The following is a 20,816-nucleotide window of genomic DNA, read 5'->3' on the forward strand; positions in this document are numbered from 1 at the left end:
TTGTCGTCAGCATCTGTCACGCACAGGGGATAGACTCCTAGGAAATAATGAGCCTTCGAATGTAGTCTGGAGGGAACCAGCGGTTCAGCCAACCTCACAGTCAACATTTCTTTGCTGTCTTGACGTCCTCTAGGTCTTAACCTCTGGTCGTAATGAGGCATCCTTTATGTCTTAATCCCTGGTCGTAATGAGGCGTCCTCTAGGTCTTATTAACCTCTGGTCGTAATGAGGGAAATCAGAGCAACCAGCATGGCCAAGGAACATCGTTTCCCAGATTGCCACCGCCCAATGACGCTGAAACAAACTGGAGAAACAATCAGCAATGTCACAAATTGTATTATTAGTAGTATTAATAATTTTTCAGGGCTGGTATGGACATTACTGTCGGAATAATGGAAATTCCTCATGGAGGGAGAAAAATGTGCCTTAAATTGAGGTAACAAGCAAGACCCTGGGCACTCTGCATGGAACTGAGCACAAATACTGTAAGCACGCGGAATCATTTTCTCGTATTTCATGTGAGGTACTTCATGTGAACATTTTAGGGTTGGAAGTGGGTGTGGCCAGGTCACTACAACCTGATGGTTGAGCTTAAAGGTGTCCACTCCCAGGTAGTGTGCAGCCACCATGAATTTGAATTTGAATATATTTGAGATATTGTCCTTTATTTTCAAAGGATTCTTGTCAATTCATACATTCATCAATGCTCCCCTGATTTGAGTATGTTATAAAGGAATCTACTCCAACGCTTGAGAGAAAATCCTGCAGTCATATTGTGTGATGGCCCACCGTCGAAACACAGGTTGACAGTGGAACACGTCTCCCAAAATACTATTTACTGGTTTTAGTCCATGTCAAGAGCACCATTTTTATAACGACATTGTAGGGCAGTTCATGTCCCAACAGGAGCCAATGGTTTTGAAGGGTACAAAGTTCCTGTCTTCCTTCCTGTCTATGTTAATCTAAGCACCACTGATGTCACTCCTTGACACAAAGAAGGTCTCCCCGAAAACAGTACACATGTGCATAATCTGTCCACCAAAAACAATAACAGTAACAATAACAATAATATTGGACTTCTCTCTGACTGTGAAAGAGCTAGTTTTGTCCCAATGTAACCAAGCCATGGACGTTAACACACCGACCCAGCCTCACAGCAGGGGATGTGTAAGACTGGGAGGGTACTGCAGGGGAACATTCTTGTACACTTTTTATGTTGCAACATTATAATTGCAAACCTTATTTTACCACACTTTCGCCAAAGTGACAACAATAAAAGCCAAGCGATTTTGACAGGCGCTCTGCGGGGCATCCGAAAACACGGTTCGAAACCCAAGCCCCACCTTCCCTAAGAATGGATTCTGGACCCAGTTCATCTTGAGGGAACCATATCCTTGAGAGATTGGGAACCTTTATGCTGCACCAACAAAAACAAACACAGAAATATAGCTCACAAAATAATTGTACCTTTCGCCCGGCTGTGGTTGGCAGTCTGGTGTGCCAGTGACTTTTCAGATTCGTTAGTTCCCACACTGCTTACTAAGGCTTTGCTTGAAACCTCTTCTTTCCAATGACGCCAAAAATATTCTACCAGATGGGTTGAGGGTACACTCTTTTCAACGTTCTGATTTCATGAGTTTTTCTAGGCAAGTGGGACACCACTGTCATATCCTAATTACGTTTGCATGGAAATGGAAGTGATTCAATGGATACAAATAAGGATGCAGCGAGCAGTACCGGTGCCTATTAAGGACATTATCCTATTTTGCTCCATGACTACACGTTAAACTCTAAATATGGTTTGTTACTATGTAATTACAGACTAGGGATTAGGTCTAGGTCTTGGGGGTTGTTTGTGGTCAGAGCCTGGTCACTGTGTAGAGATGAGGTTAGATGCAAGGGTTATTTGATAGTCTACTACTGTATATGACGTGCTTACCTTGAACTCAACTCGCATGCAAAATTCATCCAATTGTCACCTACTTCAGGATGTTCAAGTCATTGTATAATCATATACCGCAGCACTCAACATCATTAGGGCTGCAGTGTTCCTCCTGTGGGGGTTGCAAAGAAATGTTCACTATACTGAGCTGTAAGTGTCTTGCTCCTTACTACATAGTGCAATACACACACTGTTACAGCCCCTTCTCTGTTCCTATTGCTAACTAATGGCCAAATGGTTCAATTCAGGAAAGTGTCATTAGGGATATTTGCCCAGGATTTTTATTTTACATTTTTCCATCCTCATATCGATTCCTCATCTTCTACAAAAAAATCCACATAAATCAATGCATTTGAAAAGGAACCCAGAGTCGTGATTTTCCTACTGTTTAAGTATACAGATCTTGTGCAACAGACCTGGAGTCTGCAACTGATTAGCCCTTGATTCTTTCAGTGTGCAGTGGATATATGAGGTGTTCCACTCAAAGGGAAAGCCCCATAGAATGTATCCCTAAACTGTGTCCAACTAAAAAGCAAGGTCAGAAACCCAGTTGGCCACACAAACCATGCCCTCGCTGTTTCCAATTGGAGAGATGCGCAGTGTTTGATTTGAGTGATTTAGAAGAAAGTGGATCCTCCTTAGATTATCCCAAGTTTCTTATATTTCTGGGCCGCTCTACCACTTTCAGAATCGTTCCATTTCTGTAATCGCATGGATACATGCTTAGCAGCTCAACAATCCGGTCATAGGCAGATTCATGAGGTTATGAGCCAGTATGGGTCAGCAAGAAGATTCACACCAACACTCACACAGAACTACCCTACGCCTTGACCTTTTTCTCCTCTCATGAGGTCCGGCCGCCTGACAACCTGCCCGCTCGACCACATCCCTCCTCCCTTCTCCAGACAATCTCTGGAGACCTTCTCCCATTCCTCACTTCCCTCAACAACTGGTCAGGGTTGTCCCCCTACTCAAGAAACCAACACTCGACCCCTCTGACATCAAAAACTACAGACCGGTTTCCCTTCTTTTTTTAATTTCCAAAACACTTGAGCGTGCTGTATCTGACCAACTCTGTCGCTATCTTGTCCTTACAGTGAGGGAGGCTTCTTCTTGACCCTAACGATCTTCTTGACTCTAACCCGTCAGGCTTCAAAACGGGTCACTCAACCGAGACTGCTCTTCTCTGTGTCAGTGAGGCTCTCCACACTGCCAAAACTGATTCTCCTCTGTTCTCACCCTCCTAGATCTATCCGCTGCCTTCAACACTGTGAACCATCAGATCCTCCTCTCCACCCTCTCAGGACTGGGCATCGCTGGCTCTTCACACTCTTGGATTGATCCTACCTGGCAGGCCGCTCCTACCAGGTGATGTGGAGAGGATCTCTGTCTGCACCACATACTCTCACAACTGGTGTCCCTCAGAGCTCAGTTCTAGGCCCTCTCCTCTTCTCTCTATACACTGACAACTCCACGGTGTCCCCCTCCCAGAGTGCAAAGAATCCTAACGTGACCCTGGACAATACCTTGTCGTTCTCTGCAAACATCATAGCAGTGACTTGCTCCTGTATGTTCATGCTCTACAACATCCGTAGAATACGACCCTACCTCACACAGGAAGTGCTTCAGGTCTTAATCCAGGCACTTGGCATCTCCCGACTGGACTACTGCAACTCGCTGTTGGCTGGGCTCCCTGCTTGTGCCATCAAACCCCTGCAACTTATTCAGAATGCTGCACCCCTTTAACCTTCCCAAGTTCTCCCATGTCACCCTGCTCCTCCGCACACTCCACTCCCATCCAAGGTAGTTGTCTATGGAGCAGCAAGAGGAACTGACCCCCCCTACCTTCAGGCTATGCTCAAACCCTACAATCCAACCTGAGCACTACATTCTGCCATGTCTGGCCAGCGTTGGCAAAGCTATAAATAATGTTCAGACTAAACACAAACTCTGTGTCAGTGACACAAACAGAGGACTAATAAAACAGTCACATTTCAGCTTAGACTGTATCAATAAAATCATTGAATAATAAAATGTCCCTAATCAGTTTCAAACATCTGACTCCCTCATTATTAGAGCACTTGGGACATAAACAATCCCAGCTGCCACCAGTTAGGGCAGCCATATTGGATGCTTTGGGTTCACATGAATTCCATATTCATATAAATTGTTGGAATCCGTGCCTTTTATATAACACTTTATGAAGTATGACTGTTTTTAAATTATTTTTTAAAGCATCTATAGTATATATAGTGTTTATGAAGACTTTATGAATGTTTTTTTTTTAAGTAAGATTGGACAAAATATAAAAATGTTATGCATGCATATAAACCAAATCAAATGTTATTGGTCACATACACATGGTTAGTAGACGTTAATGCGAGTGTTGCGAAATGCTTGTGCTTCTAGTTCCAACAGTGCAGTAATATCTAACAAGTAATCTAACAATTCTCCAACAACTACCTAATACACACAAATCTAAAGGGGTGAATGAGAATATGTATATATATGTATACGGATGAGCGATGGCCGAGCGGCATAGGCAAGGTGCAGTAGATAGTATAAAATACAGTATATACATGTGATATGAGTAATGTAAAATATGTAAACATTATTAAAGAGGCATTGTTTAAAGTGACTAGTGATCCATTTATTAAAGTGTCCAGTGATTGGGTCTCAGTGTAAGCAGAGTTAGTGATGGCTATTTAACAGTCAGCCTTGAGATAGAAGCTGTTTTTCAATCTCTCGGTCCCAGCTATGATGCACCTGTACTGACCTCGCCTTCTGGAAGATAGCGGTTTGAACAGGCAGTGGCTTGGTTGGTTGTTGTCCTTGATGATCTTTTTGCCTTCCTGTGACATCGGGTGCTATAGGTGTCATGGAGGGCAGGTAGTTTGCCCCCGGTGATGCGTTGTGCAGACCCCACCACCCTCTAGAGAGCCTTGCGGTTGAGGGCGGTGCAGTTGCCGTACCGTGTGATACAGCCTGACAGGATGTAAAAGTTTGTCAGGGTTTTGGGTGACAGGCCAAATTTCTTCAGCCTCCTGAGGTTGAAGAGGCGCTGTTAAGCCTTCTTCAACACACTGTCTGTGTGGGTGGACCATTTCAGTTTGTCTGTGATGTGTATTCCCAGGAACTTAAAAATGTCCACCTTCTCCACCGCTGTCCCTTTGATGTGGATAGAGGGGTGCTCCCTCTGCTGTTTCCTGAAGTCCACAATCATTTCCTTTGTTTTGTTGACGTTGAGTGAGAGGTTGTTTTCCTGACACCACACTCCGAGTGCTTTCACCTCCTCCCTGTAGGCTGTCTCGTCGTTGTTGGTGATCAAGCACACTACTGTTGTGTCGTCTGCAAACTTGATGATTGAGTTGGAGGTGTGCATGGCCAGGCAGTCGTGGGTGAACAGAGAGTACAGGAGAGGGCTGAGCACACACCCTTGTGGGGCCCCAGTGTTGAGGGTCAGCGAAGTGGAGTGGTTGTTTCCTACCTTCACCACCTGGGGTGGCCCGACTAAAAGTCCAGGATCCACTTGCACAGGGAGGGGTTGAGACCCAGGGCCTCAAGCTTGATGATGGGCTTGGAGGGTAATATGGTGTTGAATGCTGAGCTGTAGTCAATGAACAGCATTCTTACATAGGTATTATTTTTGTCCAGATGGGATAGGGAAGTGTGCAAAGTGATGGCGACTGCGCCATCTGTGGACCTGTTGGGGCAAACCTAAGTGGGTCTAGGGTGGTCGGTAAGGTGGCGGTGATATGATCCTTGACTAGCCTCTCAAAGCACTTCATGATGACAGAAGTGAGTGCTATGGGGCGGTAGTCATTTAGTTCAGCAATCTTTGCCTTCTTGGGTACAGGAACAATGGTAGACATCTTGAATCATTTGGGGACAACAGACTGGGATAGGGAGCGATTAAATATGTCTGTAAACACACCAGCCAGCTGGTCTGCGCATCCTCTGAGGATGCGGCTAGGGATGCCGTCTGGGTCAGCAGCCTTGCGAGGGTTAACAAGTTTAAATGTTTTACTTACGTCAGCCACTGAGAAGGAGGGGGGGGGGGGGGGCGCAGTCTTTGTTAGCGATCCGCAATGGTGGCACTGTATTATCCTCAAAGTGGGCAAAGAAGGTGTTTAGTTTGTCTGGAAGCGTGACGTCGGTTTCCGTGACGTGGCAGTTTTTTTTTGTAATCCGTGATTTCCTGTAGACCCTGCTACATATGTTTCTTGTCTGAACTGTTGAATTGCGACTCCACCTTGTCCCCTTCCTGGCATGTCACTTGTTTGATTGCCTTGCGGAGCGAATAACTACACTCTTTACATTCAGCCATATCTCCAGACCTCTTTCCATGGTTAAATGCGGTGGATCGCGCTTTCAGTTTTACGCGAATGCTGCCATCCATCCACGGTTTCTGGTTAGGGTAGGTTTTAATGGTCACAGTGGGTACGACGTCTCCAATGCACTTCTTTATAAACGCACTCACGGAGTCAGCGTATAGGTCAATATTGTCCTCTGAGGCTGATCGGAACATATTCCAGTCCGCGTGATCAAAACAATCTTGGAGCGTATCTTCCGATTGGTCAGACCAGCGTTGAATGGTTCTCGTCACTGGTACATCCTGTTTGAGTTTATGCCTATAAGCCTGGGCGAGCAAGATGGCGTTGTGGTCGGATTTGCTGAAGGGAGGGCGGGGGAGGGCTTTGTATGCATCGCAGAAGTTAGAGTAGCAGTGGTCGAGAGTATTAGCCCTACGTGTCGTGCAATCAATATGCTGATAAAATTTAGGTAGCATTATAATCAAATTTGCTTTGTTAAAATCCCCAGCTACAATAAATGCAGCCTCCGGATATATAGTTTACATAGATTCGAGAGAAGTTCCTTGAGGGCCATCTTGGTGTTCTCTTGAGGGTGGATGTACACAACTGTGACTATAACTGACAAGAATTCTCTTGGTAGGTAGAATGGCCGACATTTGAATGTAAGGAATTCTAGGTCGGGTGAGCAGAAGGACTTGGGTTCCTGTATGTTGTTATGATTACACCAAGAGTTGTTCATCATAAAGCATACACCCCCACCCTTCCTCTTCCAAGAGACGTGTTTATCTCTGTCGGAGCGATGCATGGAGAAGCCCGGTGGCTGAACCGATTCCTACAACATATGCGGAGAGAGCCATGTTTGCGTGAAACAGAGAATGTTACAATCTCTGACGTCTCTCTGGAAGGCAACCCTCGCTCAAATTTCATCGACCTTGTTGTCAAGAGACTGGACATTGGCAAGTAGTATACTTGGGAGCGGAGATCGATGTGCCCGTTTTTGAAGCCTGACCAGAAGACCGCTCCGTCTGCCCTTTCTGCGTCACCGTTGTTTTCAGTCAGCTGCTGGGATTAGATCCATTGTCCTGGGTGGTGGTCCGAAGCGAGGATCTGCTTGGGGAACGTCGTATTCCTGGTCATAATGTTGGTAAGTTGACGTTGCTCTTATATCCAATAGTCCTTCCCAGCTGTATGTAATAAGACTTAAGATTTCCTGGGGTAACAATGTACATAAAAAAACAAAATACTGCATAGTTTCCTAAGAATGCGATGCGAGGCGACCATCTCTGTCGGCGCCATCTTATAGTCGAACAATTAAGTTTGTTGGATAAGAACAAAGAAGTTTGATAAGTAAGTGTACTACGCAAGTAGTAAAGATAATGCATGTTGGCATTGGAGATAATGGTATCAAGTCGATATCAAATCATATTTGCATTATCACATGGAAGGGACTCCACTGAGAACCAGAAGACACAGTATACACAGTCGTATATTTCCAGTGGAAGCATCCCAAAAGTGGGTCTTTCTGTGAAGGAATGTTCTTTCAAAACACAGGGTCTCCTGACACAAACCTGCCAGATGCGCTCAGAGTGTCTTCATTTGTCAGAATCTGTGTGCGCGAGATCTAAAGCCCTACTGTACACAGAAGTCAGGAGATCAATCTCCAGAGCCTGAATCTCAAATCTCAGCTCTTTTTTTCTCCCCTCTCTTCGACTCACTGCTGCACTGTGGAGAGGTTACAGCAAGATGAGTTGGAAGGCTGCCCACCAAAAGTGATCCACTATAAAGGGGTACTGATTCAAACTCCTTTTCCTGTTTAGACAAGGGCCTGAGGTATGCAACGTGGATACGAGAGCCAAGCACGTCACACCGTGAGTGTAGTGTGGCAAGGGACCGATGGGAGAAGAGAAATGTGGTGGGACTTTTGGAGGGGATGGATCATTGTCTTATTATAATGATATGTTGCTTCTCCATTGATATGTCATTCTACGAACGAAACATGTCAGTGTAGATAGTAGATTTGATTGGCTCTGATTTGTGTAGTGATAATGTTGTTCAGAAGAACTATCTCTTTCCCATATCTTTCTGTTCAGTTCTCTGCTGTTAGCCATGTTAAAAGGCATTACATGTTTCAGAGAAAATAACTTCCTTGTTCCTGGTATCATGAAAAAATAGCATTATCCTTTACCCTGTTTCGTGCCCTTAGTTTACACATGTTTTTTTGTTTTTTTTATCCAAAGATCTGTGTCTCCTACCTCCCACAAAGGCCCAACCAGTTAGGGGGCATTTATAGGGAAGCTGCGGTCTTTTGAGAAGTATTTTATCTGAAGTTTAATATCTAATGACTCCAGTCCTCCCATCTCTCTTGCATATAACTTTCATAGCCAATGAACACAAAGTTGAGTCAATATTATTTGTAACAATAATTTACTCGGCCACGTTCTTGGTGGCATGTTGAGAGGATGAGTTCACTACTCTCTGATGTGCGGGGATGCTTGCTGAGCGGCCGGGGTGGGAGACGTCATTCCCAATGGCTGCGGGGGTGCCGGCAACAATAACGGTCATCATCAGCGTGATTCCCTCTGACAGGCTCAGATACTTATGTGTGACTCCTCATTAACAGGATCACATGGCACAAGGCATGCATTAATAAAGAGGCAGCCTATTCTAGGAGGGTGAGATAAGCCAACATTAAGTGTCGGTTGCACCAGTATTAATGCCCTGAATTAACTTCTTATATTGAATTAATGACACATATAACGCTACAGAATAAACAGATGAAAGACCAAGACTGACTTTTTATAAAGCATGCAACTATGCCAGAATTCCATGAAATGCTAAATGTACAGCCAGTTTAACCTGTGAAAATCGCATGTTCTCATGTGAATTAGCTGTTTTCATATGTTGAGCCTACATTTCACATGAAACCATATTTTCATACGTATTCAATTTTGAGTTCATATGTTAACACCACCTTTTCACATGAGTAAAAAAAAACATGTTTTCACCTCACGTGAATTGCAGTTTCACATGTTAAAAACTTTGTCATGAGTAATCACAATCACATGAAAATAAATCACATGCCAAAATATAATTTGCAGTTTCACATGTAAGAAAACTCCACTTGAAAATGTCTCTTTCACATATGGAATTTCATTTTGACATGTAAAAAAACATAATATGAAAATAATCACATTTGCAGTTTTACATGTAATAAACATTTACATGTGAAAATCAAACGTTCACATATGGAATTGCAAGTTCACATGTGGTGGTGAAAGAGTGTTATTCTCCTTAAGTGAAAAGGTGGTGTTAACATGTCGCAGTAGCAACGTTTCCATATATGGAATTGCAAATTCTGCAATGCCTTTCTGTAAAAAGATAACTTAGCCTAGCTGAGTATAATAATTGCAGTGTGTTAAAAAGAATGACGTATTATTTTTGAACCATCCATTCTGGGTGTTACTGCTGCAGACACACGCCTCTCTTCATATGACGGTCAGTGACTGTTGGAAGAAGCCCAGTGAAAAACAGAGAAGCTACCACTCTGTGTCTCCCTATTTAATCCCTTTTAACATGTAAAAATGAATGCTGCCAGAGTTAATCAGTTAACTTTTTGTAATTTTAGTACATCATTACCTTTTAATGCACATTGTCTGAAAGCATTCACAGTACACTGAAAACATCCAATTACATAATCTATACAGCTAATAACAATTCAACGTGAAAAAAGTTGACTTTGAGGTTAAAGAAAGTGTGTATATCATTTTACCAGATTTTGCTAAAATTTACTTTGAACAAATCAAAACGACAATATTCTTGTCATGCTTTTTGTATGAAAACAATCTTAAATTACAGCTCAATTTGAGCATATGATGAATTTGTGATTAATCTTGGTTATTAATCAAAGCGAATCCTGTGAGAAAAGCAACAAAAGATTAAAGTGTAGCGGACATGGGTTTGTCATGGTCACATGATGAGGTAGCCCCGCCTGCGACTTCAAAATGAGTGGTGTTCCTCTTGCGATCGAATGGTCAAGACATTGGCTTCTCACGTGGGTGACCCGGGTTCAAATCCCTCCAAGTTACATGTGAAATGTTGGGAAACCACATGTATCTGAGTCATGTGAAACTTCACACATGTCTATACTTTTCACAAAATTCCTGAAAAACGTCACGTGTCTGAAAACCACATTTTTTTATGTATTCTTATCACATGATTTTTCATGTTTGATTTTTTGCAAGGGTGGTAAGATGAGAGGATTTAAGAGGGTGTGTCCCTTTCTGTCCAATTACAATATTCTGTCCAATATTTCTGTACAGTAAACCCTTCCGTTCAACAGTCACCCGGGCAAATATTCTGCATAGCTTCTTTGAAACTTTATTTCTAGTCATTTACACAACACAATTTCACGTGAATGTATCTTGCGAAAGCTTACAAGCCTTAAGACACTTACTATACCTGTGCGCACGCCTACTCAGATGACATTCCTTGCACTCTAATTAGCAGGTCATCATTGATACCTGTGAAATCAAAGGTAACATCAGCAGTGAAAAACTGTCGGGTGTTATTAATTGAGATCTCTCAACAGTACATTCCATTGGAGCGAAACAGCGTAACCACAATACAACTTCTGTTCTGTTGACGAGCTAGCGGTCTTTCAGGGAAGTCTAAACTGCCTGGAGGGAATTTTTCATGCTGTCGACACACTGTTTTTGTTTGCATAGCCAAATGCTAATATCTCTTGATAAGAGAATGGCATTGTGGAAGTCCTACTGGGTCTTCAAGTCAAGCTATCATTGCAACACATTTGGTTGTTGATTCTGACTATATATATATATTTTTTAATTTGTGGCAATTGGTGTCAAATGATACTTGCATATTTACCTGAGTCTGTATTCATAACGCTTTTCAGAGTTTAAATCCTAATGCACAAGGGTTCATTAGGGACCTTATCCTAGATCGGAACTTGTACTCTGAGACACTTTGTGAATTACGACCCTCATCTGAGCATCAGCGAGAGGTGGAACTGAATGTCAGTGAGAGGTGGAACTTACTCTCCTTGACAGACAGCTGGCTAGAAGTGACAGTGGAATGTCACATTGTTGCTTGAGGGGAAAACAACGTCAGGGAGCCCAGTCTGACTCGTGCCCTCCCCTCTGCAACTCATTGACGCCGTCCCATGTCTACAATTCTGCTAATTACATGTAAGCCAATACTTCAATTGCTTGAACTATCCTTCCAATGATGCTAGGTGTGTTGGGGGTGTCGGCCACATTGTTTTCACCTGCCCTATCCTGTCTCACCACACACTCCCCACACGGGGGAGTCAACGGTGGGAAACGAGAGGGAAGAAGGGAACACCTTTGTGAATTGTAGAACTGCGCTTAACTGCACCCGCTTCCATACACCCCACCTCCTGACAAGGGTATGTCGGGAGATGTCTGGCAAAGGCAAATCTCTTACAATAACAAACACCTGGATTTGTTCACTCACCATACAAGGGATTAAAACCATTTTTGTTTTTTTCCATTGGATTCGTATTCGCCTTGACGGAGATACGCACGACTGGACACGTTCGTTCTCTCTTCGGTCCAAAGGTATGCTTCAATTGGAAAGAGATGCAACTTTGTGACTTCTTTCCTGACCATGAATGAATGTCTATTGATCATTTGGAAATGAATGAATCCAAGAAAAAGAACACTTGAAATGTTTATTAAAATAACTATTGTTGACCAAATAAAATGATTAGCACGTAACAGAGACACATTTATTATTGAGGCAAGACGTTCAAATTGATACGCAGAACTGCACCAATGCTGTCAATGCCAAAAGCTCACGGCACAAAAGAACTAACATTGTCAGATCCTATATTCAGTTAACACCATGGCCATTCATTGTCTTTTCATTCCTATCGTTCCTCAGCGAAGGCATTCGTTGACCAAGAGTACCTCTCATATTTTAGACTATCGTTGATCTCTTCCCATACTTCTGCATTACTGCTTCCTGTTGCTCACATTTCAGAGACAATGAGGCACTTGATCGTTTTTCACAGCAGACAACCACCTTTGCCAATCAGTAGAGCAAAATGTATTGGCTGAAACCAGTTGTGTTTTTCTGAGGTATGATTTAACATTTTCAGTATTCATTAAGGAATTCAGTGCCACATCATCTGAAGAATATCATCTGGAGTTGAATTTGAATGGTTATCCAGGATAAGGGTATCACAGAACGTGGACATAGAGGTAGTATACAGACATTTTGGTAGCACTAAACGTGGGTGTGTCACGCCCTGACCTTAGAGAGCCTTTTAATTTCTCTATTTGGTTAGGTCAGGGTATGATTTGGGTGGGCATTCTAGTTTTTCTATTTCTTTGTTGGCCGGGTATGGTTCCCAATCAGAGGCAGCTGTCTATCGTTGTCTCTGATTAGGGATGATACTTAGGCAGCCTTTTTTCCCACCTTTAGTTTGTGGGATCTTGTTTTTGAACTTTTGCTTTACAGCCCTACAGAACTGTGCTTTTCATTTTGTATTTGTTTGTTTTTTCGTTGTCATCAATAAAAGAAAGATGTACGCCTACCACGCTACACCTTGGTCTACTCCTTCCATCGACGAGCGTAACAGGGTGTTACGCCACGGTCCTCATACTGTCCTGACAATGATGTAATAGATGCCTTTAGCAGTTATAACATTAACAACTGTCAGGTACTTTACCAAAACAACTGTTTGTGTCAGTTGTCAAGAGCTGTACCATCCAGTGTTACTGAAAATATCTCACTATAACCTTATCTGCTACCACATCTGTTTACTGACCTGACTCATATTTTGTCAGAGGTCTAAGTTCACATCCGACTTTGTTGACATTAATGAACATTATCTCCATGCGACAGATGTGTACAGCACTGGCTCCTCTGGGAGTTCACTTCACCCATCCATGACTGTTTACATCACCCTTGTTAAACATTTACAACTACTTATAATTGTCTACATTCTGAGTTATACAGTAATCATTTTGTATTGCTTTCTAAATAAACTGTCATCTTATCAGGGTGTGTCTGTCCAGTTATGTTTTATGTTGTCTGACTGTTGTCTGTGTCAGCAGCTCCCTTGCCTTGTGGACCCAACAGGGTTGTGGTACTTAAGGGCAGTTAACTTCTGTAAGTTTAGCTTCATTTTTGTTATCATTTCAACTTTCATCCAAACTGTTTTGGCTACGTTAGTTGGTCATTTAACAATGTCCAGAATCTTAAGCCTGGAGCTTAATAAAGTTGAAAATGTGAATTTAATGCCTCTTTATTTCCAAACCCCATATGACACCTTTGTTTGTCTCTCGCTCCTGGACGCTGCTTATCTCCCATCTTTATCTCGGAGATGGAGAAATAAAGAAGACAAAATAAAACAAAAGCCACATTGTCCACACTTGCAACAGACAGCGATCCCAATGTACTCGAGAAAGAATGAAAGGTGTTTTCCAAACGCAACTCTTACAAGTATGCATTGTTAAAAAATTGGCAACTGGCTTGCTGCTGCAAAGGAAAAAATTACTCAGCACACATAACATTCTTCTTTATTGTCACCAACCCCCACCACTACCACCTGACTCTTGAGCTCCCTTGCCTTATTAAAACCTATAAATCCTCTCGCCTGTGACATGAAATATGAAAACGAAAGGCATCAACAGAGAAACACATCATTTGGATTGCAAATGAAGATATACACCTGGCTATTCATTGGACATACTGATCATTGTATTGAGAGCAACACAGCTGTGTACCTTTCGAATCTCGCTTTGGCTGTCAACGTATTCACCCCTCTCAGTTTCTTTGCCAAATTGTTCCCACACACCAAACATTTTCAATTCATTTGAGCACATATGCATTGCAGTTGCGGTATACAACTCTCTCTCTCTCTCTTCCAATGTTACAGCACAAGCAGAGCCAATGGGAATCTGTTGGGATTTTTTACTCATCAATAACTTAGCAGTTTTCGTTAAGAAACTTTATAAATGAGTTGGCAGTGGGTTTGACTATGCATTAATGTCTCAGATATTTTGAGGTTGTGAATTATTTCAGCAAATTTATTTAGATTGGAAATCTTTCTGGTTGAAGTGGTATGTCACAGAAGTTTCAATGGAAAGAACCCATTGAAGTGGCACACCAGTCACTGTGGCTTGGAAACTGGATGTCAATACATGTTCCTGAGGAAATCAGGAAGTGCCTTCAAAACCATGACTCTGGATCAGAAGGTTGTGTCTTCAAACCTAGTGGTGGACACTCGTTCTGTATTTTTTGTTTTGGTATTTGCCATTTTATTACAATCCCCATTAGCTTTCTGGTGACCACACAAAACATGACATAATACAGAACATTAATAGACAAGAACAGCTCAAGTGTCACGATCGTGTGGAGGATTGACGGACCAAAACGCAGCATTTGGAAAATAAGCCATCTTTTATTTTTAGAAGAAGGCAAAACGAAAACAAAACACTTACGAACTTAACCAAAACAATAAACGACCGTGAAGCTAATAAAACGTAGTGCACACACAGGCTACAAACGTATAACATAGACAATTACCCACATCAAACGAAAGCCTATGGTTACCTTAAATATGGCTCCCAATCAGAGACAACAGAAATCAGCTGTCTCTAATTGGGAACCCATTCAGGCAACCATAGACTTCCCTAGACAACTACATCCAACATAGACACAGCTAGACACATGCACTCAACACAAACCCATACACTACACCCAACACCCCCTTTACCATATAACCACCCAAAACCGATAAAACACAAACATTCCCCATGTCACACCCTGACCTAACTAAAATAATAAAGAAAACAAATAATACTAAGGCCAGGGGGTGACATCAAGGATAGAACCTCATGGATTTAAAACAGCACACATAGCCTACATATCAATGCATATACACAAAATATGTAGGTTAAATAGGAGAGTTGTGGTGTTGTGCCGTGAGGTGTTACTTTATCTGTTTTTTAACCAAGTTTGCTGTTCATTTGAGCAATATGATATGGAAGGGAGTTCCATGCAATAATAGGTCTATATAATACTGTACACTTTCTTGAATTTGTTCTGGATTTGGGGACTGTGAAAAGACCCCTGGTGGCATGTCTGGTGGGGTAAGTGTGTGTTTAAGTTGACTATTCAAACAATTTGGAATTTAACACATGAATGTTTCTTATAAAAAGAAGAACCCTTAGCCAAGAGAGACTGGCATGCATAGTATTTGTATTAGCCCTCTGATTACAATGAAGAGCAAGATGTGCAGCTCTGTTCTGGGCCAGCTGCAGCTTAACTAGATCTTTCTTTGCAGCACTTGACCACATGACTGGACAATAATCAAGGTAAGACAAAACTAGAGCCAGCAGAGCATCTCTTTATTATGGACCATCTTTACAACCATTCAATCTATATGTTTTGACCATGACAGTTTACAATATAAGATTGAGCTTATCCCTGTTGTGTAAACTGCCTGGAAATTATTTCATGGTGGTGTTTTCCAAATAGTAAACAAACATGCCCCATTCTGCAGGTTCAGGGTTAAAGGGCGGGATAATCCATGGTTTTCTTCTGAGCTGTCTTGTATTATTCACGGCCGTAATCTAGCCTGGGCTAAAGCAAGGAAGTCATGTTCTGATGCTGATTGGCTTATTTTTAGGCAGTTACGAAACAAGTGTTATTTTCTTCTCAGGAAGGCCAAGTCTGAATAATTTATGTCTGTTACCACTGATAACCTGAATGACCCTAGAAAGTTTTGGAAGGCTATTAAGTCTATGTCTGGTAACAGTAATGTTAATGAATTACCATCATGTGTTTTGAAGGACTCTGTTGCTGTATATGACAAAACTGAAATGCTGAATTGTTTCAATGAGCACTTTGTATCATCTGGTAGGCTGTTTGATTCAGTGTCCTCTGTCTCTGTACCACCCTGTGTGGATGAACCAGTGAGAGCTGGTCAAACGTTTAGCTTTCTGCCATTCTCAGTGCAGGTGGTACATAAAGCCCTGAAATCCTTAGATCAGAGAAAGCCTGCAGGTCCTGATCTTTTGGATCCCTGCTTTTTAAATCTGGCAGCTGATTTCATAGCTGAACCACTTACATATCTGTTCAATCTAACCCTGGAATGTAATGAAATTCCAAAGATCGGGAAATCAGCATTTGTCCTACCACTTTTAAAAGGGGGAGATCCAAGTCTTTTAAATAATTGTAGGCCAATCTCAAAGCTGTCACCCCTGGTGAAAATACTTGAAACCCTTGTGAGTGAACAGCTAAAGGAGTTTTTATTTACTAACTCTATTTTATCAATGTACCAATCGGGCTTCAGGAAGAAGCATAGCACAATTACAGCAGCCATGAAGGTTTTAAATGATATCACTGACACCCTTGACAAAAAACAGCACTGTGTCTCACTTTTTATTGATCTCTCTAAGGCTTTTGATAGAGTTGAGGCAGAGATTGTCGAGTTTAGGTCTTTCAGAGCATGCAGTTGCATGGTTTGCTAACTATCTGTCTGATAGAACTCAGTGCACTCAATTTGATGGGTTTATGTCTGTTAAATTGTCTGTCTTTAATGGTGTGCCCCAAGGCTCTGTACTTGGTCCTCTCTTATTCACTATTTATATAAATAATTTAGACAAAAATGTCCAAAATGCGCAACTTAATTTATATGCTGATGATACTGTTAATTACTGTTGTGCCTCGTCTCATACAAAAGCTTTCCAGAACTTGCAAACTGATTTTATACTGTTCAACATACCTTGTGTCAATTACAGCTTATCCTCAATACTGACAAAACTAAACTAATGGTGTTTTCTAAAGCAAGAAATAGACCTCTGAACCTTTCACCTATTACTACCTGTCAGGGCAAGGAGATTGAGGTTGTAACCTCATATAAATATCTTGGAATTTTAATTGATGACGGCCTCTCTTTTAAATTGCATATTCGACAACTTACAAAAGAATTTAAGCTAAAATTGGGATTTTATTTTAGGAATAAGGCCTGTTTTTCTTTTGAAGCCAGAAGGAGGCTAGTATCAGCTACAGTTATGCCTTTACTAGACTATGGGGATATTTTATATATGAATGCTTCCGCTCAGTGTTTGAGATCACCCTTTACCATGGCACTGAGATTTATTTTAAACTGCAAAACCCTTACGCACCACTGCACTTTGTATACCAGGGTTGGCTGGCTCTAGTCACTCGTAGGCTCAGGCACTGGTATACTTTTATTTACAAAGCCATTTTGGGTTTACTACCTTTTTATTTGGGCATTTTTATTGTTCAGAAATGTGGTGGGTACTCTCTTCAATCGCTGGACTTTATCCTGCTAACTGTTCCAAATGTCCGAACTGAATTTGGTAAAAGGGCTTTTATGTACTCTGCGCCATCGTCTTGGAACGCCTTACAAAATACTTTTAAACTGGAAGAACTTGTCCCGACCCGGTCTTTTTAAATCACTGATGAATGATCTTGAGACTGATTCCCTGACCTGTCAATGTTTTTAATTTGCTGATTTTGATTTTGTTATACTCTTGTGAATTCAATGGTTTTTACTAGATTACTTGTAGTTTTTCATGTTGTCTGTCTGTAATTTTTGTAATGACTTGGTGCTGCCTATCTTGGCCAGGATGCTCTTGAAAAAGAGATTTTAAATCTCAATGAGCCCTTCCTGGTTAAATAAAGGTAAAAAAAAATAAAAAAAATAAAGTAACCCCAAGTAATTTTGTCTCCTCAACTTGTTCAACAGCCACACCATTCAAAACAAAATTCAGCTGAGGTTTAGAGCTTAGGGTATGATTTGTACCAAATACAATGCTCTTAGTTTTAGAGATGTTGGCTACCCATTCCAAAATTGACTGCAACTCATTGTTAAGGGTTTCAGTGACTTCATTAGATGTGGTTGCTGACACATATATGGTTGAATCGTTAGCATACATGGACACACAGGCTATGTTTAATGCCAGTGGCAGGTCATTGGTAAAGATTAGAAAAGAGGAAAGGGGCTTGAAAGCTGCCCTGTGGAACACCACACCCTAGATGTTTGACATTAGAGAGACTTTCATTAAAGAAAACCCTCTGAGTTCTATTAGATAGATAGATAGATACAGTAGCTTTGAATCCACGATATAGCAGAGGTTGAAAAGCCATAACACACACGTATTCTTAACAACAGGTTATGGTCAATAATATCGAAGGTTGCACTAAAATCTAACAATACAGCTCCCACAATCTTCTTATTATAATTTTTTTTCAACCAATCATCAGTCATTTGTGTCAGTGCAGTTCACGTTGAGGGCACTTCTCTAAAAGCATGCTGAAAGTCTGTTGTCAATTTGTTTACAGAGAAATAGCATTGTATTTGGTCAAACTATTTTTTCCAACAGTTTGCTAAGAGCTGGCAACAAGCTGATACTGTAGGTCTGCTGTTAGAACTAGTAAAGGCAGATTGACTTTGGCTTCCCTCCAGGCCTAGGGACAAACACCTTCCTCTAGACTCAGATTAAAGATATAACAGATAGGAGGGGCCATAGAGTCAGCTACCATTCTCGGTAGCTTTCCGTCCAAGTTGTCAATGCCAGGTTTGTCATTATTCCTAAATAATGCATGAATATAAGTTTGCCCACTTTGCCAATTAAGTAATAATTAAAATAATTGGCAACATGAAATGGTTTTGTGATGATTAAGCCATCTGATTCGATTAAAGATGGCATTGAATTTCTTTCCGCCCATAATTTCAATTAAAGTATTTCAACGTTTTTTCCATCATTCTTTATGTCATTGATCTTGGCTTCATAATACGGTTTATTCTTCTTTTTGTTGAGTTTAGTCACATCATTTCAAAGCCAGACTTATTAGCCACTCCTTTCGCCCCATCTCTTTCAACCATACAGCTTTTTAATTCCTCATCAATCCATGGAGCCTTACCACTTTTTTATATCATCCACATACAGTAAGAGTCACAGCAAAATCTTTTGTATGATATCTTATACACTATATTAGGCCCAGTTTTTGGAAATGTGGCTTTCCTGGATATAGCCACTATATATTGTGATCACTGCATGCAATGGGTATTGATACAGCTTTAGACCAAAGTTCTACAGTATTAGTAAAAATGTGATCAATACATGTGGACAATCTTGTTCCTGTAGTGTTTGTAAACACCCTGGTAAATTGATTAATAACTAGAACCAGATTACAGGCACTGGTTACACTGAGAAGCTTCCTCTTGAGCGGATAGCTTGATGAAAAACAGTCAATATTCAGATCCCCAAGAAAGTAGACCTCTCTGTTTACATCACATATACTATCAAGCATTTCACATACATTATTTAAATACTGACTTGGTGGCCATTAGGCAGGTGAACCTGCAACGACAGCACTTCAATAACACTTGACATGAGATTTTTTCTAGGCATTACACGGATATGGCTCTGAATATATACAGCAACACCTCCCCCACAATCATTCCTGTCTCTTCTATAGATGTTATATCCTTATATTGCTACTGCTGTATCATCAAAGGAATTATCTTAGTGAGTCTCAGAAATGGCTAAGATGTTAATGTTATCTGATGTTAGTAAGTTATTGATTTCATTAATCTTATTTCTAAGGCTACATACATAATATATTAATATGGGCTATTTTTAGCCCTTTCCTGGGTAGCTTCTCAGAGATAGACATAATATGGAAAAGAAGAAACAAAGCAAGAGAAGAAAAAAAACTGCAGCCCATTAATCAGTTGGTGTGTGTAATTTTGTGTGTGTGGGCTGCGGGGTTGAATCTACGAACCCATAGGCTTGGATCTCTCATCCCTTCCAGGCCTTTGGGAGGGAGGATGGACAATGAGCCTGTCATAGCGAATGTAAACAATGTCCCACGCGCTCTGGCAGCTTTCATGGCTGGGATAAGTTATTTTCTCTTCTGGCACACAGCTTCAGAATAGTCCTCATTGAGGAAGATATACGTTCTTCTCAAGTTCTTGGCTCTTTACAGAACAGCTACCTTGTCCTTGAACGTCAGGAACCTGACCACTATCGACCTGGGCCTGTCACCTGGGCCGGTGGTGGGTTTTCCAATCCTGTGGGCGTGCTCTAGCTCAGTCTTCCTGTGGTCCTTCTTCAGTTTCTCTGAGATCATTTCCTACACTTTGTCCTCAGATTCCATCCAGGTCTCATGCGGAGATTCTGCAATTCCATCCACAACAATGTTGTTCCGCCTTGATTGTCCCTCGAGTTAATCTGATTTCTCTGTCGTTGTTATCATGGATTCACATACAGAACTGATGTCCTCTCTCAGTGACTTACAGATTGCTGTCATCTTGTCGTTTTCATGTTTAAACTCTTTGAGCCAACTATGGGAGAACTGCAAACTGTTCTTCAGGTCCTGGACCTCTCTGGTCATGTCGTCTATTATTTTATTAGTTGGGTCCACCAGTATTTGGACACAACACTTGAAGCTATTTTCTTGTTGTAACGACTGCTTGTGAAACTATTTATGATTGTTTAAAAGATCCTTCACCTGTGACAGAGAGACACCACTGT

Source organism: Salvelinus fontinalis, chromosome 16 (assembly GCF_029448725.1).
Source record: "Salvelinus fontinalis isolate EN_2023a chromosome 16, ASM2944872v1, whole genome shotgun sequence".
NCBI classification, from domain to species: Eukaryota; Metazoa; Chordata; class Actinopteri; order Salmoniformes; family Salmonidae; genus Salvelinus; species Salvelinus fontinalis.